The sequence below is a fragment of the Homalodisca vitripennis genome, chromosome 3, assembly GCF_021130785.1.
Source record: "Homalodisca vitripennis isolate AUS2020 chromosome 3, UT_GWSS_2.1, whole genome shotgun sequence".
Lineage (NCBI taxonomy): Eukaryota > Metazoa > Arthropoda > Insecta > Hemiptera > Cicadellidae > Homalodisca > Homalodisca vitripennis.
In genome coordinates, this window is record NC_060209.1 from 189986104 (window position 1) to 190010417 (window position 24314).

Sequence of the window (24314 nt, forward strand, 5' to 3'; positions counted from 1 at the left end):
TCCTTGAATTTTATACGTTTTTCCATACATACGTCAACTATGAGTTCAGAATTAATATAATAAATCGTTAGTGGTCACAGGATTATTCCAGTGTGTAAGAAATCAATTTTTACAATATTAGTAGCTACTCTAACCCGTCACCAACCAAGTAATTGTAACTCTATCAACTCTATCTTTGGATGAATTTGAAGAATGAAATTGACCAAGCTAAACACCAATATTAAGCTAACAAAATCGGAAACTGTAACGGTGATCCTACACAGCAATGGAAAGTTATTAATAGCATTACTGGTACCATTACTAAGGATAAGATTGAGCTGGATGACGGTGAGATAATTGAGGAACCGAGTATTGTTGCGCAAGAGATAAATAAATATCTTATCGCTGTGCAGTGTGGTGTCCAGGCGGTAGACCAAGGTCAATGCTAGGTGCGCGCGCATGACGGTAACAACACTGTCGACCTGCCTCATCGGCATTAGCTAGTGTTCATATTGCCGGTCACAGAAAGTGAAATAATTGATACCATCGTACACCTAAAAAGCAAAAGATCTTCCGGGTTTGACTCTTTACTGTTGCACTGATTAAGAAGATTTCTGTTAATATTGCTCCAATTCTGACTCATATAATTAATTTAAGTTTTAATTCTGGCGTTTTTTCCAGAAAAATTGAAATTAAGTACGGTTGTTCCAACATATAAAAACAAAGGTTCTATAAAACTAGACAGTCTCGGACCTATAAGTTTATTATCTGTGTTTTCTAAAATTTTTAAAAAACTAATGAAAAAAAGGCTTAATAATTATCTTGAAAATATGAACTTTTTTAACGAGAGCCAGTACGGTTTTAGGACAAATAAATCCACTGAAGAAGCAATTACAAATATAACAGATCGTATTTACAGTAGTGTTAATGAAAATCAGAAAACAACAGTCTTATTTATTGATTTTAGAAAAGCATTTGATTTAGTGAACCATACTATATTATTAAAAAAATTAGAAAAGGTAAGAGTTAGAGGTGTGGCGTTAAACTGGTTTGAAAGTTTTATGGTGAACAGAATACAGCTAGTACGTATTAAAGACTGTCTTAAAGCTACGTTTTCCTAGCTCCGCGACTGGGCTTGCTGCGTGCTATGTAATTAAGGCCAAGTGCGCAGCGTGTTTAGTTGAAGCGCACTTAAGTACTGCGCAGCGCAAATGTGTTTTCCTAGGATTTGTCATTTTACGCAGCGTAACGCGCGACTTAAACTCTCTCCTCGTCCAGTTTCATCTTTTGAAGAAATGTTCAGTTTTAATTGATATGGACCGGAAAAGGAATTTTTGACAAAGGTATTGCTCTTCGCAGACGAGGAAATGGACGAGGGTGTCGATATTGCTGTTACTCTTTTATACAATTTTATACAATTCCATTTTTTCAGGTTTCTGGCTACGGGTGAATCATACCGATCATTGGCTTTCCAATACAGAATTTCTGCGTATACAATATCAATTTTTTCCCAGACGTTTTGACAGTTGTCAAGGACAAAATAGAACATGTGCATTTGCTACCACCATCGGAGATTGATTCGAAACAGAAAGCCGAATAATTCTGGGTCAACTGAGATTTCCCAAATTCTATATCTGCAATAGACGAAAAACACGTGAGGATAGTTGCACCAGCTCATTCAGGATCCCTTTTTACAGTTTTAAGAACTTTTTCTCCATTGTATTGTTTGCTATGGCTGACGCAAACTGCAAATTTGTACTGACTAATGTCGGAGCATACGGCAAAGAAGGAGATGTTGGAATCTTAAAAAAGTCTAAAATGGGGAAATTGATTCAAGAAGGAACTATTTTCCCACCTCCTGAAAACCTACCTTCTTCTGAAATTAAGCTACCATTTGTTGCAGTTGGAGATGAAGCATTTAAACTGGGTAATCATGTCATGAAACCCTACACGCCAAACAAGCAATCACAGATGTTCATAAACGACACTTTAACTACGCCACTTGTCGTGCTAGCAGAGTAACTGAAAATGCATTTTGTATTTTGTGTCACATTTTAAGAATTTTTTTTCACACCAATAAACTTGAAACCAGAAACAGTCGACTTAGTCGTATTCGTAAGTTGCTGTCTTCATAACTGGATCAGGGATGACTTTATTGCACGCAACCCCAAAGGACCAGTGACTCATCCGCAGCACGAACTTCCTACACAAAACATGATGCCTTTGGCTTATGTCGGAGGCTATGCTAAAGCAGAAGGGTTTAAAGTAAGAAGCAGTTTTACTGATTACTTTAATGGAGCTTACTACTCAAATAAAATAAAAGCTCTGTATCAGAAAAAAAATTTTGTAATGTGAGCAAACTTTGTAAGTTAGTAATTAAGGGGAAGAGAGTTTATTTATTTTAATGTTCACTACTTCAGGTTTAAAAACGCCAAATTTAAAGATTTGTATTACCATCAGTGGAACTTGTACATTATCTCATCTGTTCACTATAAGTATTAATTTGATTCATCTAAATTTGTTCAAGTTAACATGAAAGTGTATATAATAATAATATACACACAGTCGTCAGCCCTGCTGCGCGGTGCGTGATTGACTGCTCTCGAGGCAGTGCTATTTTTGGTCTCTATAAATGATTTATTAGAAAGCAAATTTTTCGGTAAAGTAAGTGCTTTTGCGGATGATGTTGCTTTGTCATATTCTCAAGCGGAGATTGCAGTATTATATAATCAGATAAGTTGTGACCTAAATATCTTACAAAATTGGTGCTTTAGAAATGATATACAGGTTAACGTTACAAAAAACAAATATATCAATTTTGGATTTAGAGATTTTGAATTCCAATTACAATTAAAATACCACAGAATAAATTGTATCCCAGATCTGTGTAGCTGTCAATGTGTAGAGAAAGTAAACATTTTTAAATATCTCGGCGTTACCGTGGGTAATAAATTAACTTGGGAAAATCATATCACGGAGTTGCATAGCAAATTAAGATCTACGAGGATTAGAACTTTTTATTTTCTCAGAAATTTTTGTGATACGAACTTGATGCGAACATTATACTTTGCCCTAATACAATCAAGATTGCAGTATGCTGTACATTGCTGGGGAGGTACATACTAGTATTTAATCAATAAATTAAAAACAACACAAAACTACTTGATTCGTATAATATTGAACAAAAATAGAAGAGAAAGTGCTTTCCCACTGTATGTTCAGTTAAAAATCTTGCCGGTAGAACATTTGTATGTATATAAAGTATTACGAATTTTTTATTTGCGCAGTGGAAATGTTGGAACAAATGATTTGTTGCATAGGACTAGAAGTATAGATAACAGAAATTTCAGAATACCGAAAGTAAACAAATAATCTTTTAGGAAATCCATTCAGTATATAGGTCCGAAGCTTTTTAATCAGATTTCAAGCGAAATAAAATCATGTAATATCTTGAACTGTTTTTCTAAAATGCTGAAAGCTTGGCTTTTGACACATCTTAATATTGGAGATTTAACAAATGTTTTGAGCTGAATATTCAATTTATAATTTTTTCAAATAGTACACTAAATTCTCAATTTATTTTATTTTACCATTATTACAACTTTTTGTTATTTTTCCTTGTAATTGGTATTAGCCAAACTTTTAATTAATATATCAGATTTATTGTGAATATAGGTTAGTGAATGGCAACTTTGTCTATTGTATTATATATTTATGTATACTACATGTATGTGTGTATAAATGTATACTGCTTCTCATTATATGCCTCTGGACGTTTTAATCAGATGCAGACGTTATGGAGAGCAGCTTGTTGGCTGGAATATTGTTTTTATTAGGAAAGGACTCTTTTATTTTATTTTTGTAAATTGTTACGCTGACCAGCTACTGGTTTTTGGTCAGTGTATTTCCAAAAAAATGTATATTGTTTTGTATTTGTTTGTAAATGGTGGAAAATAAAGTATTATTATTATTATTATTAATTTTAGGTTTTGGACCCAGAAACTGAAATCTAGTATTATAACAATAGAAATGGTAAAAAGTAATGGAGCTGGAATTGTGCAGCTAGCCTCTAACACAGGCCCTAGTCTCTTTTGATTGGCTACGGCCGCTGAAGCGACAACCGCCGCTTGTTCAGCTGGTGATCGTCAATCGCGTTATAAATATAGATAGGTATGTAACGTCTCAGTCCGCTTCCTTTCTCTATGTAGTTAATGTAACATTGTTAGAATCATCTTACAAAATTAGTTTGTTTAAAAATTATTTTGTTTATTACTTTTATAATATTAATTTAAAGACCGATTGAGTAAAGATTAAAAATAAAAATTATTTATTCAAACTCAATCGCCACTTGAGTAGTTCATTTACCTGAGTCAAAGCCATCGGAAGTTCTGATTAATTGTTTAAGTAGGATTAGTGGAATTCACGTGCTTTTAGATAGAAGTCTTCTTTGTAACGGAATAAGAAGGGCAAATACGTTTCTATTGTTTCGAATTTAAAGGAAAACCACAAAATTGGCGGTCGTACATCTCGTATAGGTTCCGAACACGAAGGCTAGAAATATGGGTTGTGGTTTGTAACAATAAGTAAAACGGCAAATACGTTTCTATTGCTTTGAAACCACATTGGCGGTCGTACATCTCGTATGTTCCGAACACGAGGAGAAATATGGGTTGTGGTTAGATTACAATATAACTCGAAATACGTTTCTATCGCTTTGAAACCACATTGGCGGTCGTACATCTCGTATGTTCCGAACACGAGGAGAAATATGGGTTGTGGTTAGATTACAATATAACTCGAAATACGTTTCTATCGCTTTGAAACCACATTGGCGGTCGTACATCTCGTATGTTCCGAACACGAGGAGAAATATGGGTTGTGGTTAGATTACAATATAACTCGAAATACGTTTCTATCGCTTTGAAACCACATTGGCGGTCGTACATCTCGTATGTTCCGAACACGAGGAGAAATATGGGTTGTGGTTAGATTACAATATAACTCGAAATAAGTTTCTATCGCTTTGAAACCACATTGGCGGTCGTACATCTCGTATGTTCCGAACACGAGGAGAAATATGGGTTGTGGTTAGATTACAATATAACTCGAAATAAGTTTCTATCGCTTTGAAACCACATTGGCGGTCGTACATCTCGTGTGTTCCGACCACGAGGAGAAATATAACTCGAAATAACCCTAACGGGAAAAAACCCAATGGATGATCTATACAGGGCATTCTACTTGAAATATAGAGGAATTGTTAGAACTAGACGTCTCGATAGCTAAGCATAGCCACTCGCACTGACCTTGGTGCAATCGAATTTATAAATCTTTTATTCACAATATATTAATACAACTTTCCTAGAGAAGAAAAATACTTTATGATGTTTTCACCATTCCACAAAGAGTTGATTGTAGCCATTTAAAGTGGAAATTAAGGTGTCTTATGATTAGGCCTACAGAAAGAACGGCTGAAGATGAAGATATGAAACTTCCGAGAATGTTTATGAAAGTGGCTGAAGGGCCTAGCGTGTTTTTTATTCCTTAAAATAGTAATTTCCTCACGCGATATTTACTTAAACACACATATTTGTAAAATTAAATTAAATTTAAAAATTTAAGTTTTTCTAAGACGTAAATCGTTAGGAAATTAATGAAATTTGGAAGTCGTAGTTCATATTCGTGCTGCAAACATTGCATTCTTGACGTCAGCATTTTCTCCTTGGTCGTGATTACTAAACTGTCCAGGATTTCTACTTCGGCTGTAAATCCTCGACGTGCGATCCAAAAACCTCTTTATACCTATTTTTTGTCACCTGGTAAGTTATGTCAAAAAGAAAAGACATTTTATAAACAATTTCCCGGATTAAACCCAGGTTGCTCGATGATGGAAATAGAGACGTGGCTTTCGTGACTAATACAGTTCATAAAGACGATTATCGTTGTTAATACGTTTTAAAAAAATACCTCTATTGATTTTTATTATTTATTTAGATAACACAGAAGTTACTTAGCAACATATATTAATGTCCTTCATCGCCGTAAATAGAAGAACTCTGGTCTAAGCGCAACAGATACAGGAATATTCTGGAGCTTTTTATTCACTGTTGTATTATTGGCTATTCGCTGAGAAGCTCAATGTGGGCCATGTCTTGTCACAGTAAATCTGCTCTAAATAATGTATTTATTATTCGATTTAAATAGTTAGTGTTATTGGATTTGTGATACAATTTCCTAAAATTGTTATTCTTATAATGCCTGAGAATAATTGCTGAGAATATTTTTTTTACGTATTAAAATTATAAAAGTTTTAATGGCCGCCCTTATGAAAATATTGATAATATAATAATGTTTTCCCCGTAACTGCCCTTTTTATCATAAACATTTGGGCCAAAATTTATATACTTTAATTTATTAGTTTTTAAGATATTATTTTAAAAATAAAAAACACATACAGATAGACAGATTGGAACTCCGGAAGCATCGGATACTCGTATTCGTGTGGTGAATTGTGTTTGTCTTGACCTGAGCAAAAACGTGGTATACCATTGTCCAGAGAGTTACGGGACACCCTGTATATGGGTTTGGACTAATCTAAACAGCACCATTAAAGCACCATAAACACCTCATTTACGATGTTTTTCTTAGAAAAGATCTTTTTAAAACATATCAATTTAAACAACAAATTCTCCCCTGATAACCATATCGACTCCATTTGTAGTAGAGCTAGTAGGCTTTTGGGCTTTATGTGGCGTGGTGTAATTGGTGGCTTGTCTGTACAGGCCTACTCCATTGTAATACTCTATAAGTCGTTACTACGTCCAATCCTGGAGTATGTTTCTGTGATTTGGAAACCATTCTACACTCATCATATAGTAAGACTGAAGCGGGTTCAGCGAAGATTTTTGAGACTGGTTGGTGCCAGATTGGGCTTAACTTCCCTGATGTTCCAATTGAGAACTTGATGAGCCAGTTCGAAATCTTTTCACTTCAGGCACGCTTTGACTTGCACGACGTCATGTTTCTCTTCAAAATTATAAATGGGATCATTAACTGCCCTGAACTTCTGGGCAAGATTGGCTTTCGGACTCCAAGTTCCACTAGATCAACTGATCTTTTTGTTCATAACTTCTACAGAACCAACTACTTGAGGTCCGGAACCATTGCTAGTCTCAATCAAGTTGGTAATTCAATTCCGGCTGAAGTTGACTTCTTCTGCGGTGGCCTGTTGTGCTTCAGGAGGAGCATTCTGAATTGGTTTGCAGCTCATCATGCCTGTTGATCTCATTTTACTACTCATCCTTTTTTTTCAATGAAAAATGTTGTATTTTCTTTGTTATACATGATTAGGTTAAAAGTTATTAATTTATTAAAGCAATCATTGTCCTGTTTATATTATCTTTTGTAACTTGTTTGTATATAATGTAGCTCATTTTCAATTTTTGCTTGTTTGTTATATGTATCAATTATTTATGTGCCCCTGTTATGCTGTAATGTTACCATTTATTTGTGGTATTTATTATTGTTATGATTTACCATTCTCTAGTTTTGTAATTTTTGCTAATGTAATAACCACGCAATTTTAGTTATGTAAACCTTTCTATAATTTATTAACTACGAGTTGTCATTCGAAGAAATTCTAATCTTGTCTTGTTCTAGCACTTAAGTTTGTTGTATGTACTCTACAATGTGTTTTTGTTATGTATATTGGCATTGCCGTTGAGAGAATAAATAAATAATTTAATTAAAAGATCTTTTAAAAACTACTCAAACTCTTAGAAACTTGTTACATAATTACAGTTTGAACACGTATTTTTTGTGCAAGGAATTAGTGTTCATTTAATATACAAAACATTAGTTACAAAATTATCAAAAGAATGTGATGGTGAGGCGAGGAAGCCTCCTAAAACTCTGGATACTTTTCTAAAGTTTGAACCCATTTGTAACTAAGCAGTTTGAAAAATTAATATTAAATATTTATCTACTAGATAATATTTTAATGAAACTGTTGTGGCCCGGCATTAAGAAGCTAACCTGATGATTCAGAATCCATGTCTGCTAGTATTCAGAAATGAAACAGTAATATGAGTCGCAACACATGAAAAGTGCTAGTGCAAATAAGCAGGTATTTGAACCGTGCTAAAGAGAAAAAGAATTATTAGATGTTTTGAATAAATTGTTATTTTTGACTTTTTGCCAGAGTTTTTTCACTTTACACTGTGTGCCGCGTGTATATACAGGGTGACTGGCTCTTGGTGTGAAAAAAAAAATTGGTAATAATATAGACTTAGGGCAGTAAGAAAATATTATTTAAAAAGTTTTATCTAAAAAATCCTGTGAATTGTTATGTGAATTGCTTATTATGGCGTTTTTTTTTTATTGAAATCTTATGAACTTTCAGAAAGCACAAATAAAAAAATTATTTACCAAGTAAAAATTGGAGAAAAATTCAGTGTTTTACATAATTACGTACATTTTCTGAAAAATGGAAAATTTTCCTATGCAAATATTGTGTGTGCCTGGAATCCATAGCGGAACTGGAACATTTACCAGCCTAGTCGGTCTGCTTAACAGAGCGGGAACGTCCGGATTGCACGTCTAGTAAACCGTTCCAACGGAACATGGAGTTCCGAAAAAGTGAACTGTTCCAGTTCCTCTTAAGGCCTAAAGCGATGGCTTTTTTTGCTAATAATTTATACACTAATGATGTAGATTTAACTTTTACATTATTTTCCCCTGTTTGTTTCTTTTCTTTGTATAATGTGATTGAACATCTTTGTTATACAAATGCCGAAATTGTTGACATGCGAAATTGTTGACATGCATTCATTCGTTCTATAACAGATTTCTGAATTGTAATAACCAACAAAAGGTACCGTAATAATTAATTACAGTAGAAGGTTAAAGTTTAATGCTCTTGCACAGAATAAAAATAAAACTTCTACTTACTATATACAAATATTGGTTTTCAACTAAATACCTATAAGTTATTACAAGTTTATGTGGTTTTCTATCAGTAATTAGATTGAGTGAGTAACCTGTACCTACTTAATTATTTTTATTGATATATTCAAATTATTATTAATTGATACAGTAACAACTAATAATATATAACTTTTAGTGTCCGCAGACTACTGAACTTTACCAAATTACATTTTCGCACAGCTAATAGTTTAAGAATCTACCTGGTAATAAAAATATTTCATGAATTTTAAACTAACTGATTTAATTTGGGATCAACAGTAGTAATTGAGTAGTAAAGTTTTAGTATTTAAATAATGGAATTTCTTTTAACATAACTATTTTACTTCTTAAAAGTGACATTCTAAATTTATAATCATGTTCTATTCTACTAATTGTATTTTAAAGTGTATGGAGTTATAAAGAAAGTTCAATATTAATATAATTAATTCGATAAACATTAATTTAGTATACGTTCAATATAATTTATATGTTTTGCAGATCTATTCGGATATAAAACGAATCATTAATTCATAATAGATAATAGTAATCAGAACCGTTTCTAACTGAGGTCGCTGTTAGCTGCATGTTCGGAGTTTGTCGGAACTGCTCGGCTCTGATCAGCCGCATGTTCGGGATTTGTCTGTACTGCTCGGCTCTGATCAGCCGCATATTCGGGATTTGTCTGTACTGCTCGGCTCTGATCAGCCGCATGTTCGGGATTTGTCTGTACTGCTCGGCTCTGTCCCCACTCTTTCTGTCTTCTGTGTGTGACCCCATCCAGGTGGCCCACGACTTACTAGTGATGGGAGAATCGAATACTTTAAAGAATCGAATACAGTGAATTCGAATTCACCCCTTCAATACTTGTATTCGAATACTTTTGCTCAGCTGAGCGTTTCTAACAGACAGGTCTAGACCTGTCTCACTTCTTTCCCGCAATCTATTGTTCCTGGGTTATTTCACTTGTTTGTCACCAATTCACCACTGTATTCCAATATGTATTCGAATACTTTGGCTTTTGGTGCCTCATATAAACAAGTCATACCCATGATATACGAACTTCAGAAGAAATATCTTTGTTTACCTGCTACTTCAGTTCCGTCTGAAAGACTATTTTCCACAGCAGGTCTTGTCACTAATTACCGTAGAAATAGACTGAAGCCAGAAAACCCCAATAATATTTTGTTTTTACACAACAATATAAAATAAATATTCATATTTGTCTTTATTGCTTAGAACTGTAACTCTTAAATAATATGTATTTTTAAATTTAATAATTAAACAATTAATTATACATTTTTTCAAGTATTAAAATTTGTAATTATTTTTTCAAATTATGAATCGCCCCTAAATTATTCTTTTCAAAGTCTCCATATATGTATTCATTTTAAACCTCATATGAATACGAATACAGCTCTTGGATATTTTATTTGAATACTATTTGTCAGAATAAACGAATACTCCAGGTTTGAATTCAATTCTTCCAGAGAAATTGTATTCATTTCAAAAGTATTCGAATTCATTTTGATGTATTAGAATATGTCAATACTCTGGCTGTATTCGAATACTATTCGATTCGATTCTCCCATCACTACGATTTACCGACTATTGACGTGGCAGTGTGGCAAGGCGTCAACGGCAGTATTGTTTCCAGCGCTCACTGTAGAGTGGGAGTGAAAACTACTTTCTCACAGCTTCATTAGGTCGCAACCAGTCTACGCGTATGTACTTCCAGGAGAAACTTTGATTGTGCCAGTGGTAAGAAAATATTTATTTCATTGTGATACATTAATTTATCGAGATTTATTTATATGGTTAGTTATATTCAGTATGTATCCTCGTCCATGAAACTAGATTATAATGTCCATATGTTACTTGACCCAAGAAGCGTTTTCTTTTCTTTCACTTCCGATTTTCGAATTTGGAACTTCAAAAAAATTATAACAAGTAGGTCTTATTTCAATTTTATTTGAAGTTAGGTTGTTTTGAGGAGTCAACACGAACTTCCGGGATATTGCAATTTGCAATCACGCAAATCTGTTCCAGATAATGGCGAAAATCCTCGGAATACGCGCGAATATTCTAGATTTACTTATATAAATGAATAACAATCGTAGGATCGCCTTTATTGTATTGGCTGGCCTGTGGGCCTAAATAAAGACATCGTGTGATACGTGATTACGATAGCAGCCTTATGGTGCAACATTTACACGCCGCCATTTTGTACTTCTAGAAGCTAGACGTTCCTCCATAACTCAATAGCTTACTCCCCTCTCGCATGGAATGGACTCGTCTGAACAAATTGTTGATTCAAGGCCACATGCTGCAGTCAAGTGACATGATATTGTGTGAGTAACATTTCGCCCGCTTTGTCATTGTTCTCTTCTTCAGGATCTTCAATCTCTATTCCCAAACAGGGGCGTAACTAGGACTTGGTTTTTGGAGATTGTAGGACACTCCACACCGAGGGTATGGAATAAATCTGAATAATTGTCAATTTGAATAAAGTTAGTAGGTCCAATCTAAAGCAAAACAATTGTTATATTTCAATAAAAGTTGGACTACCCTGGATTAAACCCTATGTCAACTTCATTGTTGCATACTTAATAATGATTTTAATTTTATTGCATTTTTATTTTTTGAAATAACTTTGCTTATTTTGTATCAAAAGAATATTAAATTTAATTATTTTTTCCGAATTCTATGTGTACATTATTGGTTTATTGTAATTAATTTTTACTTAGAAAGGAGATATTTTGTGTCGCACATATATTTTAGCACAAAATGTTGTTTTACTAGAAAATTTAGTAAAAGTTAACCTGTTTTTTATCATGTCAATAAATTTTGTGCTGAATAACATACATAGCCTAAGGTAAACTGTTTTAGTTACAAATATTTTTAAAATTAAATATGTTTAGGAGGGTCATTGAAAATGTATTAATGGTAAAATGAAAATTGTGCATATTTAAATTTTGTGGTGGTAATCTATAAATTTAAAGTGTAAATTGTTACTGTGTGTGTTTAACTCATTAGTCTATATTCACCGCACAATGCACTCAGTTTCAGTATATATATTATATTGTTCAGCCGTTTTTCAAGTGTTAAGCTAGTTAAAGACTTTAATATTTTCAATATAACTAAAAATATTTAGTTTTATATTTTAATAACTTTAAATTATTGATTTTAAAGTTATTAACTTAATAACTATAACTTTCAATATTTCAAGAGCTGAAACCCATTGTTCAGTTAGTAGAAGGTAGAGTTAACTAGGTTATCATGGAATCCTAGTGTGTCTCAAAGTCTCTATCCTATCAGAATTTTAGTTGGTGCAACTCATTTTGAATTTGGATAAAATTCTTAGCCATTTGATGCAACACACAAGTGTTAAAATAAATTTACTCATACTCAAAGTTTAGTTTCTGAAGTTGAGTTAATTCTATTTTTATGGTTACAAGAAGAGTGATTAAGGTTATTATTTTCATAAAAACAAAAGAGGCCATGGTCCCTTCTCTAGATACACCACTGTGTGGCGTGGCTCTGAAAATTAAGGGAGATAATCCCCACACCTTGGCCATTTAAATCATTTAGGCTATCTCATGTGTAACAATCAAAGGTAAAATTAAGTTAATGGAAACATAAAAAGGAAGTAGCATTGCATGTAGGCATTGCCCAGTAGGTGCCAATGCTGGTATTAAAAAACTGATATTGAACTGTTAATAATAATGGTCTTTAAATTTCAGGTTTGGAACTGATATAAGGCACTTTGGAAATGCAGACGACAATACTTTGATGTGAAAGTTTGAATACAACTAACTGATTTAAGAAAAGAATTGAGGGTATGAGTCAACAGGAGCGTAGCATAGTAAATGAATAAGCTAATTTAGTCTATAGTGTTATGAGCGACTCTGAATAAAACAGAGACTCTGAATAAAACAGAGCAGCGCAATGGTAAGTAACAGTAGTTTAGATTAACATATAAGCATTGCTTGGTATAAGTAAGTGTAGATATTGTAATGCTTCAATATGAATAAAACAGGTTAAAGTAATTATCTAAATGTAAGTGAAATATTTATGGATTTGAAGGACCTTCCAATTTATTATAACGTAATTTAACATATTGTTCTTTAGATAGACAATGATTGGAATATAACATTCCGTCCCAGTGTCAATCTGGTTCGTGAATTTTCACTTGGGACTGACTGTTAACATAGCTAGTCGAGGATTGTTACATAATACATTCCGTCCCAGTGTCAATCTGGTTCGTGAATTTTCACTTGGGACTGACTGTTAACATAGCTAGTCGAGGATTGCTTTATAATACATTCCGTCCCAGTGTCAATCTGGTTCGTGAATTTTCACTTGGGACTGACTGTTAACATAGCTAGTCGAGGATTGCTTTATAATACATTCTGTCCCAGTGTCAATCTGGTTGTGAATTTTCACTCGGGACTGACTGTTAACATAGCTAGTCGAGGATTGCTTTATAATTCATTCCGTCCCAGTGTCAATCTGGTTCGTGAATTTTCACTCGGGACTGACTGTTAACATAGCTAGTCGAGGATTGCTTTATAATACATTCCGTCCCAGTGTCAATCTGGTTCGTGAATTTTCACTCAGGACTGACTGTTAACATAGCTAGTAGAGGATTGCTTTATAATACATTCCGTCCCAGTGTCAATCTGGTTCGTAAATTTTCATTCGAAACGGACTTTTATCATAAGCTAAATGTGTCCATACTAATATACAGTAATATATATCCTGTTCCTGAATCTCCACAGGAGGTCATGTTTTAAGTGATTATTGAGAAGTAACAGTCAAGTGTAATACATATTACATTCGTCAATGTCAATAATTTAGCGCCCAAAAACTGAATAATATGACTGATAAAATTGTCTTTGAATATCCAATCCTTTATTTACAGATAATCAAGTATCATTCTTGTCAAATATTACCTTAATTAGATTTTAATTAAGTGTTTTGTTCTTCTCTTTTGCAGATCAGAAATTAATCCCTGGAGTGAAATGAGCAACTAACAATTCATCGGCTCAGCAGTCTTCAGTCACCTCCTTATAATGTTTTCATGCCTTCAGGAAGATGGTTGAATAGTTTTATGTGTATTTTATTGTTTTTGATATTGACAAGTAAAAGTGATGTAGGCCGAACTGTAGATGACGAAATCCATTAAATCACTCATGGCATGGAAGATTTTAGTATAAAATAAAATAATGAGTTTGACACAGCCCTAAAGAAGAGCAGCTTTCAATATATAATAATGTTAATAATGCAGTAAAATTATGTAACGTACATTTTTGTGAAACAAAAAATATTTTTTTACATTAACTAATTTAAGTGTAACGTTGGCCCAACTGTTATAAAATCCATTAAATCACTCATGGCATGGAAGATTCTAGTATAAAATAAAATAATGAGTTTGACACAGCCCTAAAGAAGAGCAGCTTTCAATATATAATAATGTTAATAATGCAGTAAAATTATGTAACGTACATTTTTGTGAAACAAAAAATATTTTTTTACATTAACTAATTTAAGTAACGTTGGCCCAACTGTTATAAAATCCATTAAATCACTCATGGCATGGAAGATTCTAGTATAAAATAAAATAATGAGTTTGACACAGCCCTAAAGAAGAGCAGCTTTCAATATATAATAATGTTAATAATGCAGTAAAATTATGTAACGTACATTTTTGTGAAACAAAAAATATTTTTTTACATTAACTAATTTAAGTAACGTTGGCCCAACTGTTATAAAATCCATTAAAACCGCCCATGGCATGGAAGGTTTCAAAGTGTGAAACAACATTTTTGTTATTGACATTAATAAAATCAATAAAATGAAATATAATAATGAAATTGATACAGCCTTGTATAAGAGCAGTTGTCAATATAAAATTGTGAAATTGTAATAAAATTATGTAAAGTAAATTATCTCTGGAAAATATATTTTTTTATTGATATTAACCAGTAGAAGTGATGGTAAGCAAACTGTAGAAAATAAAATCTATTGAATTGTACATGTCTTGGAAAGTTATACAGTTGGCTAAACTGCAGGTAATGATATCCGTTGAAATGCATATGGCATTGTATGATATAAAATAATGAGTTTGCCATACTCTTGTAGAAGAGAAGATTACAATATTTTATGTCTAATGTATATAACTTTGTTATTGTAGTAAAGTTATTGAAAATCCAATTTTAAGAGTGTAATAAATTTTGTTATTGATATTAACAAGTTGAAGTGAGGTTGGCCAAACTGTATAGATAGGTAACAAAATACGTTGAAATGCACATGGTAAGATTCCAGTATGTAATTACGTATTAAAATTGATGCAGCCTTGTATAAGAGCAGCTGTCAATATAACATGTTGAAACTTTACTGAGTTTTAATAGAAAATTTTAAGTGTGATATACAATTTTGTTATTTACATTAATAAGTTTAAATTATGTATGTTGGCCAAACTGTAAGTAATGAGATCCATTGAAATGTGTATAGCATGCAAGATTCCTGTATCAAATGAAATGATGAAATTTATGCGGCCTTGTATAAGAGCAGCTGTCAATATATAATGTTGAATTTGTAGTAAAATAATGCAAAGTAAATTTCTACTGGAAAATATAATTTTGTTATTGATATTAACCAGTAGAAGTGATGTTCTTGGACAGATTTATACTGAAATGAAATAATAAGTGACACAGCCGTGTAAAAGAGCAGCTGTAAATGTTAATGTCGTATTACCATGTGTTAAGTAGATATGTAGTGTAAAATAAGTCTTTTTATTTTATTAACAAGTTAAGTAATGTTGGCTAAACTGCAGGTAATGAAATTCATTGAAATGCACAAGGCATGGAAGATACTGGTATGAAATAAAATAATGAGTTTGTCATAACCTTTTAGGCGAACAGATGGCTACACTATTGTATATGTCTAATGTATATAATATTGTTATTGTAGTAAGGTTAATTATAGTAAATTTTAAGTGTGTAGTACATTTTTGTTATTGATTTTAACAAGTTGAAGTGAGGTTGGCCAAACTGTGTAGGTAACGAAATATGTTGAAATGCTTATGGTATTGAAGATTACAGTATGTAATTAAATAATGAAGTTGACACAGCCTTGTATAAGAGCAGTTGTCAATATATAATGTTGAAATTGTACCAAAAGTTTGCAAAGAAAGTTTTAAATGTGAAATAAAATTTTGTTATTGATATTAACAAGTTGAAGGGAGGTTGGCCAAATTGTGTAGGTAACGAGATACGTTAAAATGCATATGGTATTGAAGATTACAGTATGTAATTAAATAATGAAGTTGACACAGCCTTGTATAAGGGCAGTTGTCAATATATAATTTTGAAATTGTACCAAAAGTTTGTCATAGAAAGTTAAATGTGAAATAAAATTTTGTTATTGATATTAACAAGTTGAAGTGAGGTTGGCCAAATTGTGTAGGTAACGAAATACGTTAAAATGCATATGGTATTGAAGATTACAGTATGTAATTAAATAATGAAGTTGACACAGCCTTGTATAAGAGCAGTTGTCAATATATAATGTTGAAATTGTACCAAAAGTTGTCAGAGAAAGTTTTAAATGTGAAATAAAATTTTGTTATTGATATTAACAAGTTGAAGTGAGGTTGGCCAAATTGTGTAGGTAACGTAATACGTTAAAATGCATATGGTATTGAAGATTACAGTATGTAATTAAATAATGAGTTTACCATACCATTGTAGACGAGGAGATGGCTACAATATTGTATATGTCTAATGTATATAATATTGTTATTGTAGTAAAGTTAATTATAGTAAATTTTAAGTGTGTTGTACATTTTTGTTATTGATTTTAAAAAGTTGAAGTGAGGTTGGCCAAACTGTGTAGGTAACGAAATATGTTGAAATGCTTATGGTATTGAAGATTACAGTATGTAATTAAATAATGAAGTTGACACAGCCTTGTATAAGAGCAGTTGTCAATATATAATGTTGAAATTGTACCAAAAGTTTGCAAAGAAAGTTTTAAATGTGAAATAAAATTTTGTTATTGATATTAACAAGTTGAAGGGAGGTTGGCCAAATTGTGTAGGTAACGAGATACGTTAAAATGCATATGGTATTGAAGATTACAATATGTAATTAAATAATCAAGGTGACACAGCCTTGTATAAGAGCAGTTGTCAATATATAATGTTGAAATTGTACCAAAAGTTTGCATAGAAAGTTTTAAATGTGCAATAAAATTTTGTTATTGATATTAACAAGTTGAAGTGAGGTTGGCCAAATTGTGTAGGTAACGAAATACGTTAAAATGCATCTGGTATTGAAGATTACAGTATGTAATTAAATAATGAAGTTGACACAGCCTTGTATAAGAGCAGTTGTCAATATATAATGTTGAAATTGTACCAAAAGTTTGCATAGAAAGTTTTAAATGTGCAATAAAATTTTGTTATTGATATTAACAAGTTGAAGTGAGGTTGGCCAAATTGTGTAGGTAACGAAATACGTTAAAATGCATCTGGTATTGAAGATTACAGTATGTAATTAAATAATGAAGTTGACACAGCCTTGTATAAGAGCAGTTGTCAATATATAATGTTGAAATTGTACCAAAAGTTGTAATAGAAAGTTTTAAATGTGAAATAAAATTTTGTTATTGATATTAACAAGTTGAAGTGAGGTTGGCCAAATTGTGTAGGTAACGAAATACGTTAAAATGCATCTGGTATTGAAGATTACAGTATGTAATTAAATAATGAAGTTGACACAGCCTTGTATAAGAGCAGTTGTCAATATATAATGTTGAAATTGTACCAAAAGTTTGCAAAGAAAGTTTTAAATGTGAAATAAAATTTTGTTATTGATATTAACAAGTTGAAGGGAGGTTGGCCAAATTGTGTAGGTAACGAGATACGTTAAAATGCATATGGTATTGAAGATTACAGTATGTAATTAAATAATGAAGTTGACACAGCCTTGTATAAGAGCAGTTGTCAATATATAATGTTGAAATTGTACCAAAAGTTTGCAAAGAAAGTTTTAAATGTGAAATAAAATTTTGTTATTGATATTAACAAGTTGAAGGGAGGTTGGCCAAATTGTGTAGGTAACGAGATACGTTAAAATGCATATGGTATTGAAGATTACAGTATGTAATTAAATAATGAAGTTGACACAGCCTTGTATAAGAGCAGTTGTCAATATATAATGTTGAAATTGTACCAAAAGTTTGCAAAGAAAGTTTTAAATGTGAAATAAAATTTTGTTATTGATATTAACAAGTTGAAGTGAGGTTGGCCAAATTGTGTAGGTAACGAGATACGTTAAAATGCATATGGTATTGAAGATTACAGTATGTAATTAAATAATGAAGTTGACACAGCCTTGTATAAGAGCAGTTGTCAATATATAATGTTGAAATTGTACCAAAAGTTTGCAAAGAAAGTTTTAAATGTGAAATAAAATTTTGTTATTGATATTAACAAGTTGAAGGGAGGTTGGCCAAATTGTGTAGGTAACGAGATACGTTAAAATGCATATGGTATTGAAGATTACAGTATGTAATTAAATAATGAAGTTGACACAGCCTTGTATAAGAGCAGTTGTCAATATATAATGTTGAAATTGTACCAAAAGTTTGCATAGAAAGTTTTAAATGTGAAATAAAATTTTGTTATTGATATTAACAAGTTGAAGTGAGGTTGGCCAAATTGTGTAGGTAACGAAATACGTTAAAATGCATATGGTATTGAAGATTACAGTATGTAATTAAATAATGAAGTTGACACAGCCTTGTATAAGAGCAGTTGTCAATATATAATGTTGAAATTGTACCAAAAGTTGTCATAGAAAGTTTTAAATGTGAAATAAAATTTTGTTATTGATATTAACAAGTTGAAGTGAGGTTGGCCAAATTGTGTAGGTAACGAAATACGTTAAAATGCATATGGTATTGAAGATTACAGTATGTAATTAAATAATGAAGTTGACACAGTCTTGTATAAGAGCAGTTGTCAATATATAATGTTGAAATTGTAGTAAAATAATGCAAAGTAAATTTTTACTGGAAAATATAATTTTGTTATTGATATTAACCAGTAGAAGTGATGTTCTTGGACAGATTTATACTGAAATGAAATAATAAGTTACACAGGCGTGTAAAAGAGCAGCTGTAAATGTTAATGTCGTATTACCATGTGTTAAGTAGATATGTAGTGTAAAATAAGTCTTTTTATTTTATTAACAAGTTAAGTAATGTTGGCTAAACTGCAGGTAATGAAATTCATTGAAATGCACAAGGCATGGAAGATACTGGTATAAAATAAAATAATGAGTTTGTTATAACCTTTTAGGCGAACAGATGGCTACACTATTGTATATGTCTAATGTATATAATATTGTTATTGTAGTAAGGTTAATTATAGTAAATTTTAAGTGTGTAGTACATTTTTGTTATTGATTTTAACAAGTTGAAGTGAGGTTGGCCAAACTGTGTAGGTAACGAAATATGTTGAAATGCTTATGGTATTGAAGATTACAGTATGTAATTAAATAATGAAGTTGACACAGCCTTGTATAAGAGCAGTTGTCAATATATAATGTTGAAATTGTACCAAAAGTTTGCAAAGAAAGTTTTAAATGTGAAATAAAATTTTGTTATTGATATTAACAAGTTGAAGGGAGGTTGGCCAAATTGTGTAGGTAACGAGATACGTTAAAATGCATATGGTATTGAAGATTACAGTATGTAATTAAATAATGAAGTTGACACAGCCTTGTATAAGGGCAGTTGTCAATATATAATTTTGAAATTGTACCAAAATTTGTCATAGAAAGTTAAATGTGAAATAAAATTTTGTTATTGATATTAACAAGTTGAAGTGAGGTTGGCCAAATTGTGTAGGTAACGAAATACGTTAAAATGCATATGGTATTGAAGATTACAGTATGTAATTAAATAATGAAGTTGACACAGCCTTGTATAAGAGCAGTTGTCAATATATAATGTTGAAATTGTACCAAAAGTTGTCAGAGAAAGTTTTAAATGTGAAATAAAATTTTGTTATTGATATTAACAAGTTGAAGTGAGGTTGGCCAAATTGTGTAGGTAACGTAATACGTTAAAATGCATATGGTATTGAAGATTACAGTATGTAATTAAATAATGAGTTTACCATACCATTGTAGACGAGGAGATGGCTACAATATTGTATATGTCTAATGTATATAATATTGTTATTGTAGTAAAGTTAATTATAGTAAATTTTAAGTGTGTTGTACATTTTTGTTATTGATTTTAAAAAGTTGAAGTGAGGTTGGCCAAACTGTGTAGGTAACGAAATATGTTGAAATGCTTATGGTATTGAAGATTACAGTATGTAATTAAATAATGAAGTTGACACAGCCTTGTATAAGAGCAGTTGTCAATATATAATGTTGAAATTGTACCAAAAGTTTGCAAAGAAAGTTTTAAATGTGAAATAAAATTTTGTTATTGATATTAACAAGTTGAAGGGAGGTTGGCCAAATTGTGTAGGTAACGAGATACGTTAAAATGCATATGGTATTGAAGATTACAATATGTAATTAAATAATGAAGTTGACACAGCCTTGTATAAGAGCAGTTGTCAATATATAATGTTGAAATTGTACCAAAAGTTTGCATAGAAAGTTTTAAATGTGCAATAAAATTTTGTTATTGATATTAACAAGTTGAAGTGAGGTTGGCCAAATTGTGTAGGTAACGAAATACGTTAAAATGCATCTGGTATTGAAGATTACAGTATGTAATTAAATAATGAAGTTGACACAGCCTTGTATAAGAGCAGTTGTCAATATATAATGTTGAAATTGTACCAAAAGTTTGCATAGAAAGTTTTAAATGTGAAATAAAATTTTGTTATTGATATTAACAAGTTGAAGTGAGGTTGGCCAAATTGTGTAGGTAACGAAATACGTTAAAATGCATCTGGTATTGAAGATTACAGTATGTAATTAAATAATGAAGTTGACACAGCCTTGTATAAGAGCAGTTGTCAATATATAATGTTGAAATTGTACCAAAAGTTGTCATAGAAAGATTTAAATGTGAAATAAAATTTTGTTATTGATATTAACAAGTTGAAGTGAGGTTGGCCAAATTGTGTAGGTAACGAAATACGTTAAAATGCACAGTATGTAATTAAATAATGAAGTTGACACAGCATTGTATAAGAGCAGTTGTCAATATATAATGTTGAAATTGTACCAAAAGTTGTCATAGAAAGTTTTAAATGTGAAATAAAATTTTGTTATTGATATTAACAAGTTGAAGTGAGGTTGGCCAAATTGTGTAGGTAACGAAATACGTTAAAATGCATATGGTATTGAAGATTACAGTATGTAATTAAATAATGAGTTTACCATACCATTGTAGACGAGGAGATGGCTACAATATTGTATATGTCTAATGTATATAATATTGTTATTGTAGTAAAGTTAATTATAGTAAATTTTAAGTGTGTTGTACATTTTTGTTATTGATTTTAACAAGTTGAAGTGAGGTTGGCCAAATTGTGTAGGTAACGAAATACGTTAAAATGCTTATGGTATTGAAGATTACAGTATGTAATTAAATAATGAAGTTGACACAGCCTTGTATAAGAGCAGTTGTCAATATATAATGTTGAAATTGTACCAAAAGTTGTCAAAGAAAGTTTTAAATGTGAAATAAAATTTTGTTATTGATATTAACAAGTTGAAGTGAGGTTGGCCAAATTGTGTAGGTAACGAAATACGTTAAAATGCATATGGTATTGAAGATTACAGTATGTAATTAAATAATGAAGTTGACACAGCCTTGTATAAGGGCAGTTGTCAATATATAATGTTGAAATTGTACCAAAAGTTTGCAAAGAAAGATTTAAATGTGAAATAAAATTTTGTTATTGATATTAACAAGTTGAAGTGAGGTTGGCCAAATTGTGTAGGTAACGAAATACGTTAAAATGCATATGGTATTGAAGATTACAGTATGTAATTAAATAATGAGTTTACCATACCATTGTAGACGAGGAGATGGCTACAATATTGTATATGTCTAATGTATATAATATTGTTATTGTAGTAAAGTTAATTAAAGTAAATTTTAAATGTGAAATAAAATTTTGTTATTGATATTAACAAGTTGAAGTGAGGTTGGCCAAATTGTGTAGGTAACGAAATACGTTAAAATGCATATGGTATTGAAGATTACAGTATGTAATTAAATAATGAAGTTGACACAGCCTTGTATAAGAGCAGTTGTCAATATATAATGTTGAAATTGTACCAAAAGTTTGCAAAGAAAGATTTAAATGTGAAATAAAATTTTGTTATTGATATTAACAAGTTGAAGTGAGGTTGGCCAAATTGTGTAGGTAACGTAATACGTTAAAATGCATATGGTATTGAAGATTACAGTATGTAATTAAATAATGAGTTTACCATACCATTGTAGACGAGGAGATGGCTACAATATTGTATATGTCTAATGTATATAATATTGTTATTGTAGTAAAGTTAATTATAGTAAATTTTAAGTGTGTTGTACATTTTTGTTATTGATTTTAAAAAGTTGAAGTGAGGTTGGCCAAACTGTGTAGGTAACGAAATATGTTGAAATGCATATGGTATTGAAGATTACAGTATGTAATTAAATAATGAAGTTGACACAGCCTTGTATAAGAGCAGTTGTCAATATATAATGTTGAAATTGTACCAAAAGTTTGCATAGAAAGTTTTAAATGTGCAATAAAAGTTTGTTATTGATATTAACAAGTTGAAGTGAGGTTGGCCAAATTGTGTAGGTAACGAAATACGTTAAAATGCATCTGGTATTGAAGATTACAGTATGTAATTAAATAATGAAGTTGACACAGCCTTGTATAAGAGCAGTTGTCAATATATAATGTTGAAATTGTACCAAAAGTTTGCATAGAAAGTTTTAAATGTGCAATAAAATTTTGTTATTGATATTAACAAGTTGAAGTGAGGTTGGCCAAATTGTGTAGGTAACGAAATACGTTAAAATGCATCTGGTATTGAAGATTACAGTATGTAATTAAATAATGAAGTTGACACAGCCTTGTATAAGAGCAGTTGTCAATATATAATGTTGAAATTGTACCAAAAGTTGTCATAGTAAATTTTAAGTGTGTAGTACATTTTTGTTATTGATTTTAACAAGTTGAAGTGAGGTTGGCCAAACTGTGTAGGTAACGAAATATGTTGAAATGCTTATGGTATTGAAGATTACAGTATGTAATTAAATAATGAAGTTGACACAGCCTTGTATAAGAGCAGTTGTCAATATATAATGTTGAAATTGTACCAAAAGTTTGCAAAGAAAGTTTTAAATGTGAAATAAAATTTTGTTATTGATATTAACAAGTTGAAGGGAGGTTGGCCAAATTGTGTAGGTAACGAGATACGTTAAAATGCATATGGTATTGAAGATTACAGTATGTAATTAAATAATGAAGTTGACACAGCTTTGTATAAGAGAAGTTGTCAATATATAATGTTGAAATTGTACCAAAAGTTTGCAAAGAAAGTTTTAAATGTGAAATAAAATTTTGTTATTGATATTAACAAGTTGAAGGGAGGTTGGCCAAATTGTGTAGGTAACGAGATACGTTAAAATGCATATGGTATTGAAGATTACAGTATGTAATTAAATAATGAAGTTGACACAGCCTTGTATAAGAGCAGTTGTCAATATATAATGTTGAAATTGTACCAAAAGTTGTCATAGAAAGTTGAATGTGAAATAAAATTTTGTTATTGATATTAACAAGTTGAAGTGAGGTTGGCCAAATTGTGTAGGTAACGAAATACGTTGAAATGCATATGGTATTGAAGATTACAGTATGTAATAAAATAATGAAGTTGATACAGCCTTGTATAAGAGCAGTTGTCAATATATAATGTTGAAATTGTACCAAAAGTTTTCATAGATAGTTTTAAATGTGAAATAACATTTTGTTATTGATATTAACAAGTTGAAGTGAGGTTGGCCAAATTGTGTAGGTAACGAAATACGTTAAAATGCATATGGTATTGAAGATTACAGTATGTAATTAAACAATGAAGTTGACACAGCCTTGTATACAATCTTGTGTCCTGAGATATACGGGCAAAACATCATCGCTTTCTCTCGACGAAAACACCGAAGGGATTTTATCGAGTATATCGTTGAAAACTTTCGTCTGGAAAGCGGTCATGTACTCCGAAGCTACGTTGTTGGATATGTTTTACAGAGAAAGTAGACCTGTCCATGATTACAATCCGTTGTGCATCTCGAGTCAGGTGGTGCGCTGACGTTTCAAAGTTTTTTAG

At 31.4% G+C, this 24314-nt stretch overlaps 2 long non-coding RNA genes across 6 annotated transcripts; both read left to right on the top strand.

Annotated features, from left to right (window-relative positions):
- The first annotated feature begins 10544 nt into the window (after nucleotides 1-10544).
- LOC124357903 lies at nucleotides 10545-14904 on the top strand. 2 transcript variants are annotated; one of them, XR_006922007.1, is made up of 3 exons: nucleotides 10545-10701; nucleotides 12684-12891; nucleotides 13940-14904. It is a non-coding gene; the product is annotated as an uncharacterized LOC124357903 (long non-coding RNA). The 2 variants fall into 2 exon arrangements; XR_006922008.1 differs by lacking the exon at nucleotides 10545-10701 and adding an exon at nucleotides 10734-11412.
- A 1427-nt stretch (nucleotides 14905-16331) lies between these two features.
- LOC124357902 lies at nucleotides 16332-24072 on the top strand. Of its 4 annotated transcripts, none has more exons than XR_006922005.1 (3): nucleotides 16332-21925; nucleotides 22151-22354; nucleotides 23600-24072. It is a non-coding gene; the product is annotated as an uncharacterized LOC124357902 (long non-coding RNA). The 4 variants fall into 4 exon arrangements; XR_006922004.1 differs by lacking the exon at nucleotides 23600-24072 and adding an exon at nucleotides 22784-23117; XR_006922006.1 differs by lacking the exon at nucleotides 22151-22354.
- Nucleotides 24073-24314: the final 242 nt, after the last annotated feature.